Genomic DNA, 18,405 nt, shown 5'->3' with positions numbered 1-18,405 from the left:
GGAGTGGACAACCCAATAGCATTCATTTAAAGTGTTTGTTTAAATTATTATTTTGCATACTTGAATATTTTTATTTAAAATACCTATTCAAATAAGCAGTCTTGAAAGATCAGAAGAACTAATCTCAGCACTGCAGAAATGTCTGTAATATAATTACATTGTCAATATATTTTACATTATACAGATAATTATAGTTTATCTTCACAGAAAAGTATTCTAGATCATCACAAAATAATTGTCAGATGTAGTCACACAATCTACTTAATTCACTTGTCCAAATGTGGTAAATGTGTTTTTAGGGCTTGGTTTAGTACTTGTGGAAGACTAAGAATGAGAAGCAAGTAACATTCTTGCACTGGACAAGCATTCCTGCTTCTATCTGCCAGTTCACTAGAAACTGTTGGTTTCTATTTCTGTGTTTTTCCTGAGTAAACTGCTGGTTTGTGTAGTAATTTTGTGACATACACAAATTATGTATCTGTCTCTTTCTGTACAGAATCCTAGTTTAGCAATGCAGTGCAAGGCTTTTGTCTGTTTTGGGATCAGTCACTGAAATTTTGCTGCCGTAAAGCAGCTGGAATTGTTCATTAATCTTCCAGTCCAATAGTTTTATCTTTCATGAAATAAAATTGATTTCCTTATCTGCGCTTGTGAAGAACTGCAGTGTGCATCTTTCATGATTCATGGCTCAGGATAACCAATAATGAAGAAGCTATGAAGGCAGCAGCTTTTAGAACATAAGAAATGGCAGTTTTAGGTGCAAAAGTCTGATATTCACTCATGGGAGGACTGCGTATTGCACAGTAATTAGATAGCACTATGGAAAAAAAAGAGTAGTTTTACTCCTGCAATGGCAGAAAGTCTCCACTAAAAAGGACATTTAAATTTGGGGAAATGAGATCCTTGGGGAGTATAAGCATTTCTACAGATTTTGATTTATTTATTCTCTGCTGAAGAGCTTCAGGACAGTTGATATAATACACCAAATCTCTTCAGTTGCAAGACAGATGCATTTATTCCACTGTGCTTGAGTCATCTGGGAAAATTAGAAGAAACCTTGAGTTGAACTACTGAGTATTTTACGGCTTATTTTTCAAGTGCCAATAGATCTAGGACCAGACAGCCTTTCTGACAGAATCTTATCTATTTTCTGGACAGATGGTAGCAAAAAGCATACGAAATCTGATTAATATCCTGTTGGTGGGTTGTTGTTTTTTTGGGGCTGGTTGGTTGTGTTTTTTGTTATTTGTCATTGTTGTTGTTTTTACTAACTTCATGCTTAGTGAGCCTTCAAAGCCTTCTCTAAACCTTTAGAGATTCTTATGTTATTAATTTTAAGCCAGGTGGTAGCAGTGCCTAATACTTCTTTGGGTCATTACAAAAAGGAACCAAATCTTGGTTCTCCTCTTCAATTTAACTCAAGTTCTATGATAGTCTCCTGTCTAGAAATTAACATTTGAGAAGCAATATTGTTTCCCATTCCTTTCCAATGTTGTCTGGAGTCTTATATTGCTATCAACACAAATTTTTGAATCAAAGCCTGAAAAAGATGGTCTGTATTACTTTGTGTAGACCATAACACTTTATCTACCATCGACCCCATCTACTTTGCAGTAAAACTGCAAATCATTTAAGCCTGGAGTGTAATTAGTGTTCGAGACCTGTAGCCCAATTACACACAGCTGCTCCTTGACTAAGTTCTTACCTTACCCATTTTCTTTTCACTGAGAAGATACTCAGAGCTGCACTGATGTGCTGTGGACAGGAAGGAGAGAGAAATTAGCTGTGTATAGTACAATTATTCCCTGATAAGCAAAATAATTTCCTTAATAGCCATTTTTCTGGCTGTTAGATGCCATTTGCTCCTACTTTCTGAACTGTCTGCAAAATAATAATGAGTCTGTATATCTAGATGTTACTGTTAGCAGGGCATAAACTCTACTAAAGTAAAGGTTAACAGTCACAGTCTGTGCAAAGATTGCTGTCAACAAATGCTTAGAAATAAGAGAGATGGAATGAAATTCTTATCATAGCTGGAGAGCAAAGCAGTTAGAAACAAACCCATTCCACCAGAAGTCTTGATGTGCTCCAACAATTTGGCTAACCCCTGAATTGTCTTAGCATGGGGGCACAGGAGCAGAACTGTAAATGGAGTAAGCTGATCTTTACATTCTGTAGTTGTTTGTTTCTTTGAAAAAAATGTTATGTATCTCAATCTACTTATGAGTTCTACTGTGTGTATTTTTTTATTTTTTTATTTTTTTTTTTTTTTTTTATGTTATAAGCCAGTGGTGTGCTAAATACAGCTTGAAGGATCTGTTAAAATTCCACTACATGCAGAAGACCTGAACAAGACCAGATTATCAGTAGTGTCTTTTTTGGATTATATTTCATCTTCATTGATGACATCCTTACTTGACTTATAAATTGTGGTAGAACTGATTGCAAGTTAGTGTCCCCACAGGACAGATAGGGTAAACAGTGAAGGAGACAGGAACTTATTCAACTCTGCAGACACAGAAGGGCTTAAAGGCCTGTGACATTAGAAGACATTACCCAGATTCCTCTCAGGAGAACTGTGTGGGTAATGTACCACACAACATCTACATAAGATTTCAGAGTGCTAACTGTCGAACATGAAAAAATCATGTTTTGGTCATCTCTTCTGCAGTGATGAGTGAGACAGGTACTTTGGGAGTACTTTTGAACAAAAGAGCAGATCAGTTGAGAAAATATAACTGTAGTATTTCCCATTTGCTTGTGTCATCTTAATAGAATCTATGATAAAATGAGGTATTAAGAACCATTATCTTGGGGCTAAAGTAGGGTGCCTTTTTTCTACAATTGTGAGAATAAAAGTGAAGGTAAACCAACTACAAGTGCAAGGTAAATTCCTGCATAAAAGAAGAAAATCAGTGAGTTACAAGCAGTGGTCTGAAAACCTTATGAGTTCAATGGATAACCTTTATATAGACACTAATAATTATAATATAAATAAGGCAGTCAGGACAATGTAAAATAGCCCATCATGTAATACTAAGTATGTCAAAGTTATTACCGTAGTGTTACAATTACTTGAGTTTAATAGAGAAATATAAGACACATACAGAAAGTAATTGAGATAAAAGAGCACAGTAAATTGGTGTAGTCCTGCAGAAAGTGATGAGCCACCGTTATTAATTTCAACAATTACAAACTTACATAAAGCAAGTTCTGCTTCTCTTGTGTCAATGAATGGCTATGCTAAAGCAAATAGTCTACACTCTTAATGTAATTTCCTTCATTTGTGAATCTGGTAGGTTGGCTAAACATCCCACCTTGTTTTTCTATAATGCTGTGCTGCATGTGCTTGAGTGTTTCATCCGCAGTTGTAATTGCAGACAGGGACAGGTGCTGAAGTTTGCTGTAGAGCATCTTGTGTTTTGAAGTGTCTGTCCTGAGTGAAGCAGACATGTCATCAGCCTGCCTCATTGCTAAGGGTATTCATGAATCTCAAATGAAATAACCTAATTCTTTTTTGTGTCTCCCTTACACGAAAAATACCTCTCCTTTTCTATCCTGGAGTTATCCCATGAGCTTCTGCCTCTTTGAGTGGCTTTTTGTGAGGGAGGTAAAGAAAATCGACTGTCTGTCAAGAGAACATTCAGATGAAGAACAAGAAAGAGGAAGAAAACATCCAGAAAGATACAATAACAGCCTTGCTTCTTCCTCTCTATGAGAAAAAGTAGGACAGAGATTTTGCATAAGCAAAATAATTGCCACTATAAGGAACAAGTCGAGAAATGCTCAAAGTCCAGCAAGCAAGTCAACCTGTTGGTACCTTGGCATAATTTGCATCATCCTGGAGAACTTCCCTAGGAGAGGGATTGGGAGAGTCTCTACTCATGGTTTAAGGAACATAGGATTCTGCCTGACTCAGCTTTGGAAGTCAGATGAGTAAGATTTTATGATTAATTAGGAAATTCAGAAAGTGCTTATATGGTAGGATATCCATCAAAAACCTTGTGGAGCTCCTCCTGCAATGAGTTCCTCTTTGCTAAGCTCACGCATCCTGTGAGCTCTCCCACTTCTCTAGATGTCTGTGACTTTTCTAAAAGCCCCACCAAAATTCTCTGGCCTTATTGCACTACTGCTTTGTGAGTAGTTATCAGGTCTTAAAATAGTCTAAAAAATTAGGGTGACCTAATTTTACACACACACACACCATCTAGCAATTAATTCTTCTGTTCCCAGAACAACCTTCTCCCCTGCTAGTTGCACATGCTTGTTCTGCAGTTTCTTCCTCACTCCAGCTTTCTTAATCCCAGTGGGCTGCAGATGATCCTCAGCCTGAGTGCTTCCTGCTCCACAGAGCAGGAAGAAGTAAGAGATCAAAGCTGTAAACTTTAGTATGTGTAAAATCCTTGCCCAACCTCCCCATCCCCCTTTTTTTCCACTTGTGGGGCTGAGGGGAAATAAAAAGATGCAGATATCCTGAGATGTTTCAGCACTTTTAATGAATTAAATTGTATGATGAATGAAACACTTTCAAAGACAGAAGGAAACAATTTTTAAATGTCTGCAAGTTCAGTTTAGTAATTAATGCTTTGCATAGATATTATAGGGGGAACAACTAAGGTTGGATGAGAGTGAAAATACGTGTTCTGAATTTGAATTTTTGCAGTCAGTCAGAAAGACAATTAAAATGGATAATGGGAAAATAAGGAGGGAGAGTAACAGCTTGAAAAAATATCAAAATACAGCCTCAAAATCTTTGGATTTCCAGAACCACTTCAGTACAGTCTTTAATATGCTGCAACATTCCTAGGATTCACAGTTGGAAATCTTTACACTCTGGGAAAGATTGGAGGTCTGTGTCTTTTTAAAAGTCTCCCCTCTGTGTCTGAGTATAAAGAAAAAATATGTCAATCTGGGAGAGGGAATTGCTCCTGGGACAAATGTATATGTTTTCCTGCTAGTGTATGGAATGTACAGATTATCAGTCTGGGTCACTTTGTCTCAAAGGATTTAAAGAATTTGTCCATAGGCCTTGTTTTACCAGCTGCTTTTCTTCAAAGGTATCTAAGTGAGCTCTGTCAGCATAAATCTTTCTATGAAAGAGAAGCATCTGCATCTTGCCCCACTATTCACACACCCTTCTGCAGGTTACTTCATGGGAGACATGGTGGTGTGTCACACAAGGGGAAGGAGCAGTGTCAATTGCCTATTGTATGGATCCTCTAAAATTTCTATCCAGGAGGAGATATTTCACAAGCAGCAAAATCCTGCTGTTGTGGGGAGTGTATTCATGATTCTCTGTGTCAGCTTAACTAGAATGTGATAGTGTTAATTGCTACTAAGCCAGATCTCATACAAAAAACTATAAAGTACTATACCAAGTGTATACTTGCATCTCTTTTGGATACAGACCAATTCCTAAGATTCGTTAGAGTAAAAAACAAATTTGAAATACACTTTACATTAAAACAGAGTCAAAGGAAAAAAAGCATTGTAGTTTATTGAATAAGCTATTTCAAGCTTGAGAACATTTTCAGAATTGCGTTTCAGACAAAGAAAATCCAAATCTTAATTTTTCACATTAACTCATATCCAAAAAGGGTGTAGAAATCTTGAAATATGTGATATAGAATCCCAGAATATGATGGAGATCCGTTTCCCCTGCTAGTTAAAGTTTAATATGCTAATTTTTGCCCAACACATCAAAAAAAAAAAAAAAAAGGTGTAGGGGGGGGATTCATAATGTTGGTTGTTGAAGCTGAAAAAAATAAAAAGGAACCTCAGGCTTTTCTAATATAAATATGTATGCATTTCTTTTAAAGTCTGATTCAGTATCCACTGACATCAAAGACTGGACCTCTTTTAGATGAGACTGGGCATTGAAATGAAGATGCTGTTACCAGACTCTGCCCAATTATGACTCTCAGGTGAAAACCCCATTATTAGTATGTATTTATATTAGGCTCTACAAATTACCACAGTATCATTCAGTTACTGTGGCATATTTTGTCTTTAATGTTTGGATCTTTTCAGAAATTATCTCTGTTGTGAAGAGATACATGTAAAAATACTATCAGTTCAGAATCAGGCCATGCAATTTATACATAAAAATGTATTCCTCCTTTTAGGAAATTTATATTAAGTTGGAAAATCCACCAAAAATCTGTTTACCCATAAAATTAACACATCAAACTTTATGGCTCAAGAGAAAATGTCATAAATACAAAAAGTTAAATCATTTGCATAATTCAGACAAGAAATACCGTGTCAACTACTGCCAGTTTTATTGGTGTTATGTTAAATGATCCTTTCCTGCATTTGCTTCATTGAGCCCTAATAACATTTGCCTTTCTTCCTGAGTTGAAATCACGTTAGCGTGGCAAACACTAGAAGGGAAATCTTCTGGATGATTTATGTGAATGATTTATGAGGATCTTGGTATGGCAGCTTTTGACAATACCTAATCCTGGAACTTTATCCATGACCTTCACTAACCAGAGAAATATTGCCAATTGTTAAAAAGGTGAACTTAAAGTGCCAAATTAAATAATAATAATAATAATAAATAAAAAATAAAACTGGTTGGTGTAGGAAAAGGAAAAGCACATTTCCAAACCAGAGTTGAGCAATTATGAAAGTCCAAGTTCTGGTTAACAAAATGAAGACAAAAAACAGTCTGTGAGATAAGGCATACCCCAAATGTGATGTGGCAGGCAGTTCCCCAGATCTGGCACTGTGTCCCTGAAGTGTTACTCATTGTGTCAGAGGTGTCACTGTGCCTTACCTGTTGGCTCCCCTCCTCACTGCACCCTGAGCTCAGAAACTTTCTGTCCTGCTGGATGGCTCCCATGCCTTATGGAGCATGGGCTCAGATCTCAGAGAGAAAATAATCTTATTCTTTTAAACCAGAACTGCAGCAGAAGGGTGGTTGAGATGGCGCCTATCAATTTTGAGAGGCACATTTGGAGAATCTATAGGCAGCTAGAGTTGTTCTTGTATCCTGATTTAACATGTCATTCAGTTCAGCTTTGTTCTACAAAACCTCTGAAGTAAAGGACAACTTTCTCCTGGAAAAAAGTGTTCTTTGGATAGTAAGTGTGGGGAGAATACTAGTTATCATAGTTACAGTGGCATTGCTATTAACTGTAATTGATATTAGAAGTGATGAAAATAGCCCATGGAGAACCTGCTCTTCTTCTTCTAGCAGAAGGAATGGGAGCCCAAGCAGAGCAAATGAAGAAGCAGCAGTCCCCTGCAGTCCCTGTTCATATGAGGACTATAAAAGGCATTTCTAAACTGTTTAGAGTAGGGTACAAATGAAACCATAACCCATATGCTGCTATTTATTTGTAGTCTAAAGGCACCCAGCAGACCTGATTATGGAGCAGGTCCTTGTTGTGTTCGGTTGCTATTCTGCTCATAAACATGTGCAAACAACTTGCCATGCCTGTACTAAACTCCTTATTGTAATTTCATAGCAAATTCTATTCCATATCAATTTTCTATTATAGTATCTATGTATGTATTTTGTGCAAATTGTGTAGCAAGAAGCTTAATCTGAAACATCTGCAGCAAGACAAGATGATCACATAAACATTATTTCTTGCAGAAGGTTCCGTCTATAAACTACACTGAAGTCTGTTTCCACTGTGTCAGCACAATCCTACCTTTGCATTTCCCTTTTATCATCAAAATGGAGAACAAAGGAAAATAAAATACAAGGGGAAAAGTCAAATTCCCAGGCACATAATCAGTGTGTTCAGACAGAAACTGACAAAGCTCTGAAAATTATGTCCCTACTCTGTAAACCTGTTCAATAAACTGCATTAAGTATCGCTGCTGAGTATCTGTTTATGTGCCTAAATTCCCAGTAAGCCATATGGAAAATTACTTTCTAATGTGGAATCACCAGAGCTTTTTGATAGCAAAAACTCAACACACATGCTGAACTGCTCCAGAGTAATTCATGTAGTCAGCAATCTGCAATTTTCAGACCCTAATGGATACAGTAGACACTTAAGGGATATCAACTTCAGCAGTAGCAGCACTGTGCTCTATCACATTGCCCTGCAATATAGGCAATGGCTCACAGTCTCTAAAATGTAAAAGACAGTATAAATTATCCTTGTAGTTGGGATTTAGCCTGGAAGTTTGGTATCTGTACCCAAGCAATTTCTCCTCAATAATGCCTACTAGGCACTTACGGCATGCTGCTCAGCATCAGACATGTTTCAGTTCTAAAGATCCTTTTATGCAGTCTAATCTGCTTATAAAATGTAATAAGGATGCAGCTTGCCATCAACACACAAATAGCTTTTGTCAGCAAACATTCTAATTGCAAAAATATGCGTTCCAAGACTTTCCATGTTAGTTCCTTAATGGACCGAGCACATTAGATGTTTTCTCATTACATCATTTTGGATATGAGGATGAATGCAAGTCCCAACACAGGTTTCAGGCACTAGAGACTGGAGGTTATAAAGATTCACATGGTAATTGAAAAATTTCACAAACAAAAGGAGTCATTTTTAGACAGGAAAACGTTGTGAATGGAATGGAATACCTGTTAAATCTTTAGTGCATGCCTCTTGGAAGTCAGTAGAGCATTTGGATCCCCTCTTACTTTGAAAGATGTCAGTAATAAAAGCCTAGTCTTGCTTGATTTGTAGCCTCCTAATTTGATCTTTCTAGTTCAGGATGTTCTTCAATATCCTCAGTGGAAAATAAGCAGAAGAGATATGTATTTGTACTTCTAGCTGCCTAGGAGGATTTTCCCTTTATTATGATCCACTAAACTGGAGCAGGATTCAATTAATAAAACATACTCCTAACTGCAACTGCCTATATGATAAGTCAGAATATCAGAGCCCCTGGTATAAATGCAAACATGTCCAAACTTGAATGTCTGGTGAAAAGTAATTCATTACTGGGGATAATTTTAACCTAAATAAATTAATTTTGTAGGGGTAATTTTGTAAGATTTTTCCAAAAGCTGCCCTGGCTACTGCAACTACCAAAGTAGCAAACTGTAAAAGCAACACCAAACAGAACAGGGAATAAAGCTTATTTTCAAACCTTGAACGTTGGCTTTGTGCACAAATGTGAACTAATGACACTGTGCTGTTAGCCACTGCTGAATTCCCTCCTTCAGACTTCAAGGATGGGAACTAAGTAACAGCGAAAACCCATGGGTGATGGGACAGACTTTGTGTCAGAGCTCTGTGGCATGGAGTTCAGTCTCAGCCCCACTGCAGCCAGCACTCCCGTGCTCAGGGCTGGAGCAGAGCCTCACTGCCAAGAAGAGGATCCCAGCATGCACAGGCACCAACACGTAGCAGATCAAGGCATAATAGCCGCGTCTTCAGCAGCGGGAAAGAACTGTGAGAAAAAAAACTTGGGGCCAAAAACTGCCTAGAGCCTAAACACTGGGAATGACTTCATTTTTTTTAAGGCAGAAAGGAAGGTAGGAAGTCCTGTTATGCACAGGGAAGGAAAGAAGTCCTTGAGGCTCATTGATGAAGTCCATTATTTGAAAAGCACTAGTTTAACACAAGGATAGTAATTGGAATAATGTTTTTTTAATAAATTAAAAAGAATGTTGCATTCTCAATATTCTTAAAGAAACATTTTTGCTGGTTATAAATAAATCAATAAAACTGAAGACCTCTGACTAATACATTGCAATTGGATTTGTAGGTTATCATTGAATGTTTGTGTCAAATGAGGAAAATAATATCTTCAAAGATGTTGAGCTTAAAATGAAAACCAGCAAGTTGTTCACAAAGACAGTTTAGTTCTTGGCAGCTCTTCTAAGAACACATTGACTGATCTCTGCCCACATAAAAGAAGAGCCTATACTTAGTGCCTTCAATAAATTGAAGGTTTGGATATTCCAAGAGGGTGTGAAGAATATGAGGAAAATGTAGGTTTAAAATAAAATGCCAGGTATTTCATCCTGCACAGTTCTTGTGATCAGTATGGGGAGAGCTGGGAGAAATGCACCACGTATGGAAAGAAGTCGGACTAGGTGAACTCTTCTGGCCTTAAGATGTAGATGTGATTTAACTGAGTTTTATGGGACTCAGTAACACAGGCACCTGGACAAAACAAGTTTTGTGAGAACATTCATTTGCATATTTCATGAGACTTCTTACATTTATTGTAAATTAGTATCTGTATCAAATTCCTTTCTTTACCAGGTTGTTTCCCATCTTTTTGTTCCTTTTTGCTTCTTATTTCTCTTCCTTCATATCCTTTTCTGCAATAGCTTGTCTTTTTCTAATTTAGTGTTGCCAGCTGCTTGCTTTCTTTCAGTTTTTACTTGCATATTGCAATGCACTCATGTTCCTGTTTACTTCCACCATCATCATCAGAAAATAGCTACTGATAATGTGACATTAGCTGATATCAATTTTGCTGCTTTGCCTGCATTACTAAGCATATTTAACCTGGGAGATTGACACAAGTAATAAATAAATTTTATTTATTTATTATAAATAAATAAATAAATAAATAATTTTTTTAAGTGCTAGCCTTAAAGTATGTTTCACTGCTGTAAACAGAACAGGGATCTTCCAAGTTAATGGACAAAATCCTAAATTAAAGAAAATTCTTCTTTTCCTCCTCCTGCTCCTTCTCTCTCTCTCTCTCTCTCTTTTTTTTTTTTTTTTTTTTTTATATGAAACTGAAAGATAAGTTATTCCAGTTACAAATACAGAATATTCTTTCAGAGGTATCTGTGTCACTTCATCAGTGAAGAAGCTGAATGAACAGTTGTGGAAGGGTGCTCTCTCATTCCCCATCTCTGCTTTAGAGAGGCTGCCATGTTAGATAGTTTCCTAGTCTTCAAGTTAGCCAGTAAGCATATTGGCACCCCTGCCATTAAATGGAAGTTCTTTTACAAAACTAAGCACTTTTAAGTCCAGTCCTGCCTTATTCATACATCAGTTAAGTTTCATTTCTGGATGTTTGTCCTCTACATTAACTTATCATGCCAAGCCCCAAATTATACCTAGAACTAGCTCCAGTGCACTCTCTACAGAGGATGCAGAAGATAAAAAAAGTAACTTGCTGGTTCTCGCACAACCCATCACATTGTGATTTATTATGAAATCCATAAAGAATATGATTGTCATTAGTCTCAAACCTTCGAATCGGGTCATTTGAGAATGGATGAAATTGCACTGCATGATGTTATGAACTAGCAGGCTTAAAGAATTCAAGTGTGGATTGTGGTACAAAATGTTCAGAAGACATTTAGTTAAGAAAAATAAATAAATCAAACAGCCATTTCTCTATTTTTGAAGGCAAGAAGAACCATTTTACAAAGTTGTACTATAGATATGTCAAGTGAAGAGAGCCAGCTGCCTCATTCATTTTCTAGCAAATTAAACAATTGTTTATATCGGAGGCATCCTAACATGATTAAATTAACAATTATTCATTGTACAACAATCCAAAGTAAAAATGCTCACTGAAAATATGAAGGATCTAAACAAAACTATTTATAAATAATTGGGACTAAAGTCCAAGTCTCTATATCAAGTATTTAGCAGTAAAAAACAAAAACAAAAACAAAACAAAAAAAAACTCTTTAAATTATTTATAGCAGCAAAATTAACTAGTTAAGCAATTAATAAATTTGCTTATTCTGTTACTTCTATTGCTGAGAATTAAAGTGCATGGATGGTAAGTAGAGTCTTGTTTCATGGCAGTCACAGATTTTATAGTGCATGAGAAACTGTCCCATCTTTAATTTAAGCTTCCATGGTATCTAACTTTTCACTTGAGCCTGCACAGGATCAGCACTTTTCTCTTGTATGCCTCTATGAGATTATAAAAAGCCATCTTATCTTGTAAATGGGTACTTATTCATCTTACAGCAAGTGGTTGAGGGTACACCTTGTTCATTAGCACAATTACTGACCTAGTCATAATTAAATGAACTCTGCATTTGAACTAATAGGCTGTAAACAGCAATGAATAAGGGCACCTAAGCAGCAATTTAAATGCATCTATTTTGTTGAAATGAGTATTATAAAAAAAGCGAGAGACTTAGTTCATATTAGAAATAATTTCCTGCTTGAGTCAGCATCTTTATATTATCTCATGTGCTTATTTACTTTTCATATCATTACTGCTGTTGCTTTGCTATATCTCTTTTTTTTTTTTTTTAATGATAGCATCAGTTTTTCTCAGCCAAGAATCTTATTCTCCATAATTGCTTCTCATATTAGAACTTTTCAGAGATGAGTGGCAATTTGGCACTAGTAGTTGAGGTGATGCTGAGGACTTTCTAGACATCCAAAACTAAAAATATGCTCCCAGGAGAGTGGAAAGTAGTCTCACCACTAGATGTAGGTTCCTAATTCAGCTGGTGACACTGACCAGCACTAGGCCAGCAAATCCATTTAGGGCACCTCTGATTTCCGTGAAGATAGAAAAGCCCTGCTCACTGTTGTCCTATGGAGAAGAGTAATTTAGACTTTCTCTCTGGTAAGACACTCATGTGCTGCACATTAGGCGTTGATTCTCAATTATTATTTCTTTGAATGTCATGTGATGACTCCTTAAAAAGTTAAATTTCTTGTAAAAAGTAAGGGGGTGGTGCTATTAGAATTATGTAATGCAGAGAGTAAATCGGGATTTCCTAGAGTGGCATTCATAACATTGTTGTACTGAGAAATGACTTTTCAGAAGAGAGCTCTTCTGAAGGGTTTAGGTCCAAATGAGATAAGAAGCAATGATTTCATATCTTGATACCTGTTGTACTAAATACTGCCTTTTTCGTACTCTGAATAGCCAGAATTTGATGATAAATGTGATCACTTTTTTCAGAAATTCAACTTAACCTGTTACATTCTTTGTGTAAGATGGAGAAATGATCTGTTCATATTTAGGATGGGACAAAGGGGAACTGTAAAACTGCCATAAGAGTAATTGCAGATTCAGAAAACTGGTGAAGAAAAGATACTGTAAATGTGGAAATTTCTCTTTTCCTCTGAATGAGGTGCCAACAAGCAAGTTGAAGGAAATGAACTAATAAATATGTCTAACTGATTTAATTTTGCATGGCAATGCCTTGAACTCAGTTTAGTCCTTAGTTGCATCAGTATAAAGACAGAGAAGTTACAGGAATCAGACTGAAGGCAGACTTTTATTGATTGTTTTTTATATCAAGTTAGGAGGAAACAGCACAAATGTGAAGCTACAAGTCAGTGACTCCCAACAATAATTTTCCTACAGTGTTTCCTTACAAACTTTCAAAAAAAAAAAAAATGTATATCTTGTAGGGGCTGTTAGGATAAACTAGAGGCTGAGAACACTGAAATCTTCTGAAATAGAAGATGGTAAAGAAAGTTCACTGACTCTTTAGAAGCAACACTTACTGAATCAAAATAGTATGTTATGGTACTGACCTGTACAGGATGCCAAATAGGATATGCACCAGTTCATCTGCAAACCCAAACCTCCTTGAACCCACGGTCTGTATACTCATGGCCAAATGCATCCTGTAGGCAAGCTTGGCTACCTGCTGCTGAAAATCAACCTATGACAGCATAATTTGATGGGCATGCCACTGATCATATATTCTGTCTTACAACATCCACTGGACAGTATCAGGAAGGCAGGATATCCCTTCCTAGAGAACTACTTGGCATCACATGTTGTAGGGCAGATGAGAGATCTGGGCAGCTTCAGTTCAAGTTGCTGTTATAGCAGTACAGAATTGCAGGTCCTGAAAAGAGAGGTGCTATATGTCTCGTTCAGGGATATGCAGACTCCAGTTCGATCCCTTTGATGAAAGAAATTGTAGCCTGGGTAGTTCTGAAAATAGTCAGGTATGTGTGGGAATACTGAGACATTAAATCACCCTTCTTAAATTAATCTGGAAATTAACTTGCATTAGCGTAAAATCAATGAGTTTAAAATCCAACCCAGAAATTCTCTCTGGGAAGACCTTTTCCTATGGCTACTGTTCACAAATAGGTTCACCAGTCTATGCTACAAGAATTGCATAACTGTATTTTGGGGCTATATCAAGTGATCCAAATTTCCTCACAGCTCAGACGTTGGTTCTAAAAGTTATTCACATACTTGGACATCTTAAAAAGAAGCACAAATGCGGCGGCTGGTTTTCTTAGGCCTTCCATAAATGCTGGTGGAGCATGGGGACTATTCTAGGAGATGGTCCAGAATAAGAATATCTAAATTAGGTTAAAATGGGGCAATATGAGTATCCCCTCTTCCTTTGTACCTCCCAAAATTATAATTCAGATGGCACAGTCCAGCGCTTAAGATAAAGGCAACATTGTATGATTCCTTAACTTCCAGGACACTAAGCTGTTCTAGATACTAAAATGGCATCCCAAATAAACTAACATAGGCCTAGAGACTTTTATTCCAACCTTGCACTGCTTTTGTACTGGTGGAAGTCTTCCCTAGCCCCTTCAGTGCTAGGATCTTTCTAAAGTTTATGTTCTGGAGCTATTATCTGAGGAGTCCTCAAATCTAGAGACAGCACAACTTCAGAGTGGTTTCAGGCAGAAACCTCCAGGAACATTGTCCCACCTACAGAGACCCTGGCAGGGAACTTCCACAGGCTATATGTATCTTCAGTCCTTTGATGAACAAAAATGAAGGTCCAACCAGAAGATGTTGAGCTCATAATTCATAGTTCATAATTTGGGCAACAAGACACCCCACCGACGGCATTTTGTAACCTTTGACTAGACAAATCTCTACAGCCTGCTAGTTGCTTCATGAGGTAGACTCCTTGCTAAACTGTGCTGGAAGTTTAGTGCTTGGAAAGAAGGTGCTGAAAGAACCTTTGAAGTCAGTGGCAATGCCACAATTTTATCCAGCATTAAGAAAGGGCCCTAGTGTGTTTCATGGCATTCTGTGGCTTAATTGCTTGTGTCTTTTTCTCCTCCGACTCTTTCAAAATGAAGAATGTTATTTCCATATATCCTCACAGGGTATATGCCATTAATGACCATCCAGACTGCAGCTGTATATTTATTTCTGTGTATTTCACACTATCTGTGAAGTCTTTTCTTTTAAAGTAGTTCAATCTTTTAAAAATGTGAAACAGAGGCCAACTGATTTGTTCCCAAAGATAATCAAATTCTTCAAGAAGTCTCGGTACTGGTTTTTATACACAATTCTTGCCTCTAAACTTTCTAAATCTAAGTGTTAAAGTGAGTCAAAGGTAGGAAGGTGAATCGACGAGGCACTTGCATTAGGATGAGATAACTCAGTGCTTTCATACTGCAGGATAGCTATTTCATGATCTTTTGCTTGTGAAGGGAAACAGCAGTTCTGATTAAACGCTATTTTATCTGTGCTCTTTGTAAGCATAACTCAGTGAAGATGGCAGTATGATATGGCTGAGTTTTTAAGGCTTGTGCTCAAAAGACATGTATCTTTAAGGGTAGTACCTAATGTGGATTCTCTAATTAAGAACACCTGTAGGGGCCTGACCAGAACCCGTGGTTCAGCAGCAAAACTGCCGAAGGGCTCTGAAAAGGCAAAAACTTTGTGTTGTCTTTTAACCTAAATTATAACAGAGTTCAAGCCTGTGCCAAGCAGAGTCAAGCTATATAATTTATGAGCTATGAGGGCAGCTCTGGGCCCCTCTGAGGTGATTTTTATCAGTGCAGTAGCATAAACAGTTCTTCTTTACTTGAACACTGGGAAAAGGGAGCACTGGAAAGCAGGCCGTATAAAGGGGATCCAACCTATGCTTGGATCTGCATAGCCTGCGGATGTTCAGGTAAGTGTATTTGCATTCTCTGTTTTCTTTTTGGAGCAATGGCTGAGGAAGGGGTTTGTTGAACAAGGTTATGCAGAGCTCTTCAGCAGCGTGCTAGAGGAAGCTCTGAGCTGCATGACCCCATGGGGTGCAGTTTGAGCACGCAGTTTTGTTTTCTGCCGTTGAAGTCTTAGCCTGTTGGAGAGGATCTTTTCTACTTTGTTTGATTCATTGTCTGCCTCGGTTTTCGAAGGCCTAGGGATGCCAAACCTCATCAGTGGTGTAATGGGGCTGCCCACAGTAATACAAACTGTACTCAGCTGTAATGATGGGTTTGGGCCCTTGGCTTTGCTTGTGTTTTGAAAAACTTATTCCCACACACAAGCAGGTGTTATTTAACAAGTGGAATGCTATCAGATATAACTAGAAGATTGTTATTGAGCATACATTACAAGTATAAGGAATATTTTTTAAAAAATCTTTTGTAGAATATTATTAATATAGTAGTCAAAACATAATTTGTAATAAACTCAAAATGACTGTGTAGAACAAAACTCAACATATTATTTTTTTCTTGTATCAGGGTTTGAGGGGCTCTGGAAGGTTTAAACAATAAGCTCTTACAGCATCTGCATGTCTCAGCAGTGTCTCTGTAACTAGACAAGAGGTGAGAGTAGCCTAGAGATACCAACTAATTGGAGTAAGAACTAGGGCAGTGTCCGATTGACCCATCTCAAGGAAGAAGACAGGTTCTGGGATCATCTGATATGGTTTCTGTCTCAGTGTTGTTATTTTGTGGTGATTTTGTTTGTTTGTTTTTTTAACTGTCATTTTGAACATCATAGTCATAGAAAAGGAGGTACTTTGAAAATGTTCTTGCTTCTTGTTGTTACGTTTATTTCTAGTAGCTTTTGATTGTTTGCTTTTGTCTCCTGCAAATGAAGTTTACAGTACAGTGCAAGCTCTGATGTCTGCTGTTGTTCAAAAGTGCATCTTTAAGTTCATACAGTTAAAATCCATCTACTTTTATCTGAACAACAGAATAACATTCAAAAATCTTTTTTAATACTAGCCCTTACTGAGGTGTTAATTTTCTGTGGGCGTTCTTTTCTGAAGCTTTAATTCTGGCCTAGCTTCTTCGTGTAGTCATTTACCGCTGCCATAGTATGGTGGCAAAACCACTGCTATGAGATACAAGTTAAATTTTTTACCCAATGTTTACTTTAGGAAGAAAAGCAAAAATCAATAGATCCTGTGCTTTACTCAGTATTTTCCTTTGTTCGAGGAATTGCAATTTCTTGTGTACCTGATGAAGCAAAACAACAGAATTAATTCTTAAACAGTGTGAGCACAGCGTTGTAGTGTATCAACGGGCTGTTAAAGTGTGTAGATGAATATCTATGCTTGTAGGCTGTATTTCTTGAAAAGAGGATAACTGGGTGGGTTATCCCTTCCTCTGCAATGAGTCGGTCTGTTTCTCTGTCCGTTTTCCAATTACTTCAGTTCTCCATGTCTTGATACTAGAAAGTCAAGACCTTATTTTGCTGTCTTCTTGCAGATGGCTGAGGTTCAGACATGTAAGTGGGGTTGTGTGCTTTACTTGAGTCTGCATACCAAATGTATATTCTAAAATGTCTGTTGAACTCAAGACTTCCTGAAACCACACTTACAGTTCATAACACCTTTATTTAGCAAATGTAAGAATGATTGTTGTCTGTAAAAGCAATGTAGGCAGATACACTGGAGCCCCAGGAAAGTCAGGGGGGAAAGCACTCTAGCTCCTTTTTTGTGCATCAGTGGTGCACAAGCAGGATCAGCTAGAGCAGGTTGTCCAGGATCACATCCGGCTGGCTTTTGAATATCTCCACATGTGGAGATTTCACAACTTCCAACATGGTCTGGTTTTTGCCCACACAATATTGTGAGGTGGAACAGAGAAAGATGTTGTTGTTCAGATTGACTTTCTGCATTTTAATTTGTGCATATTGACTCTTGTGTTGTCACTGGGCACCGCTATAAAGAGCCTCCTTCTGTCCTCTTTACAACTTGCTACAGTAACTTCACTGGAAAAGACAGTTGTAACAGAGATGGTTTATGCAAGCTAGCTCTGGGCTGTTTTGTTTTGTCTGCAAGATATCCAGGGTCCAAAGCAGTAACTACTTCTGTAAGAAACCCACTGAACCCCTCTGCAGTAGTCTCCACCAAAGACAGAGGTTTGAAACACCTACATTTAACGATGTTCTTCTGTGCTTTAGTAACTTGGAAGCAATAAAACTTCATAGTTTCCTGAACTGACTTGAACAATCACCATGCTTGGAGCACGAGCTTTCAGTTTCTTGGGTACTCTCTTAATGTTTGTCAGCTTAAAGCTTTAGAAATTTTTCGGTTCTGCCTGAATTCATTAGATAAGGGAAATAGGCCATCCAAATCTCTGCGAACTTTGGCTGCCACAGAGATTCCTTACTGCATATCACAATCAAGAATAAAATGTAAAAGAAACTTAAAAGCCTTTGGTTCTGGTTCCCGATGTTTACTGTTAAAACAACTGCAATAGTTGGAGTCTGCATTTTTAAAAAACACCTCTTTGAAGTTACTCTATTTTTTATTTTCTCTGTAATGTTACATGATGAGTGCTGCAGAGGGAGGGATAGGTA

The sequence above is a fragment of the Aythya marila genome (assembly GCF_965140915.1).
Source record: "Aythya marila genome assembly, chromosome: 6".
In the NCBI taxonomy this organism is placed as follows: domain Eukaryota; kingdom Metazoa; phylum Chordata; class Aves; order Anseriformes; family Anatidae; genus Aythya; species Aythya marila.
The sequence above is the reverse complement of the archived record's forward strand: the minus strand, read 5'-3'. Positions refer to the sequence as shown.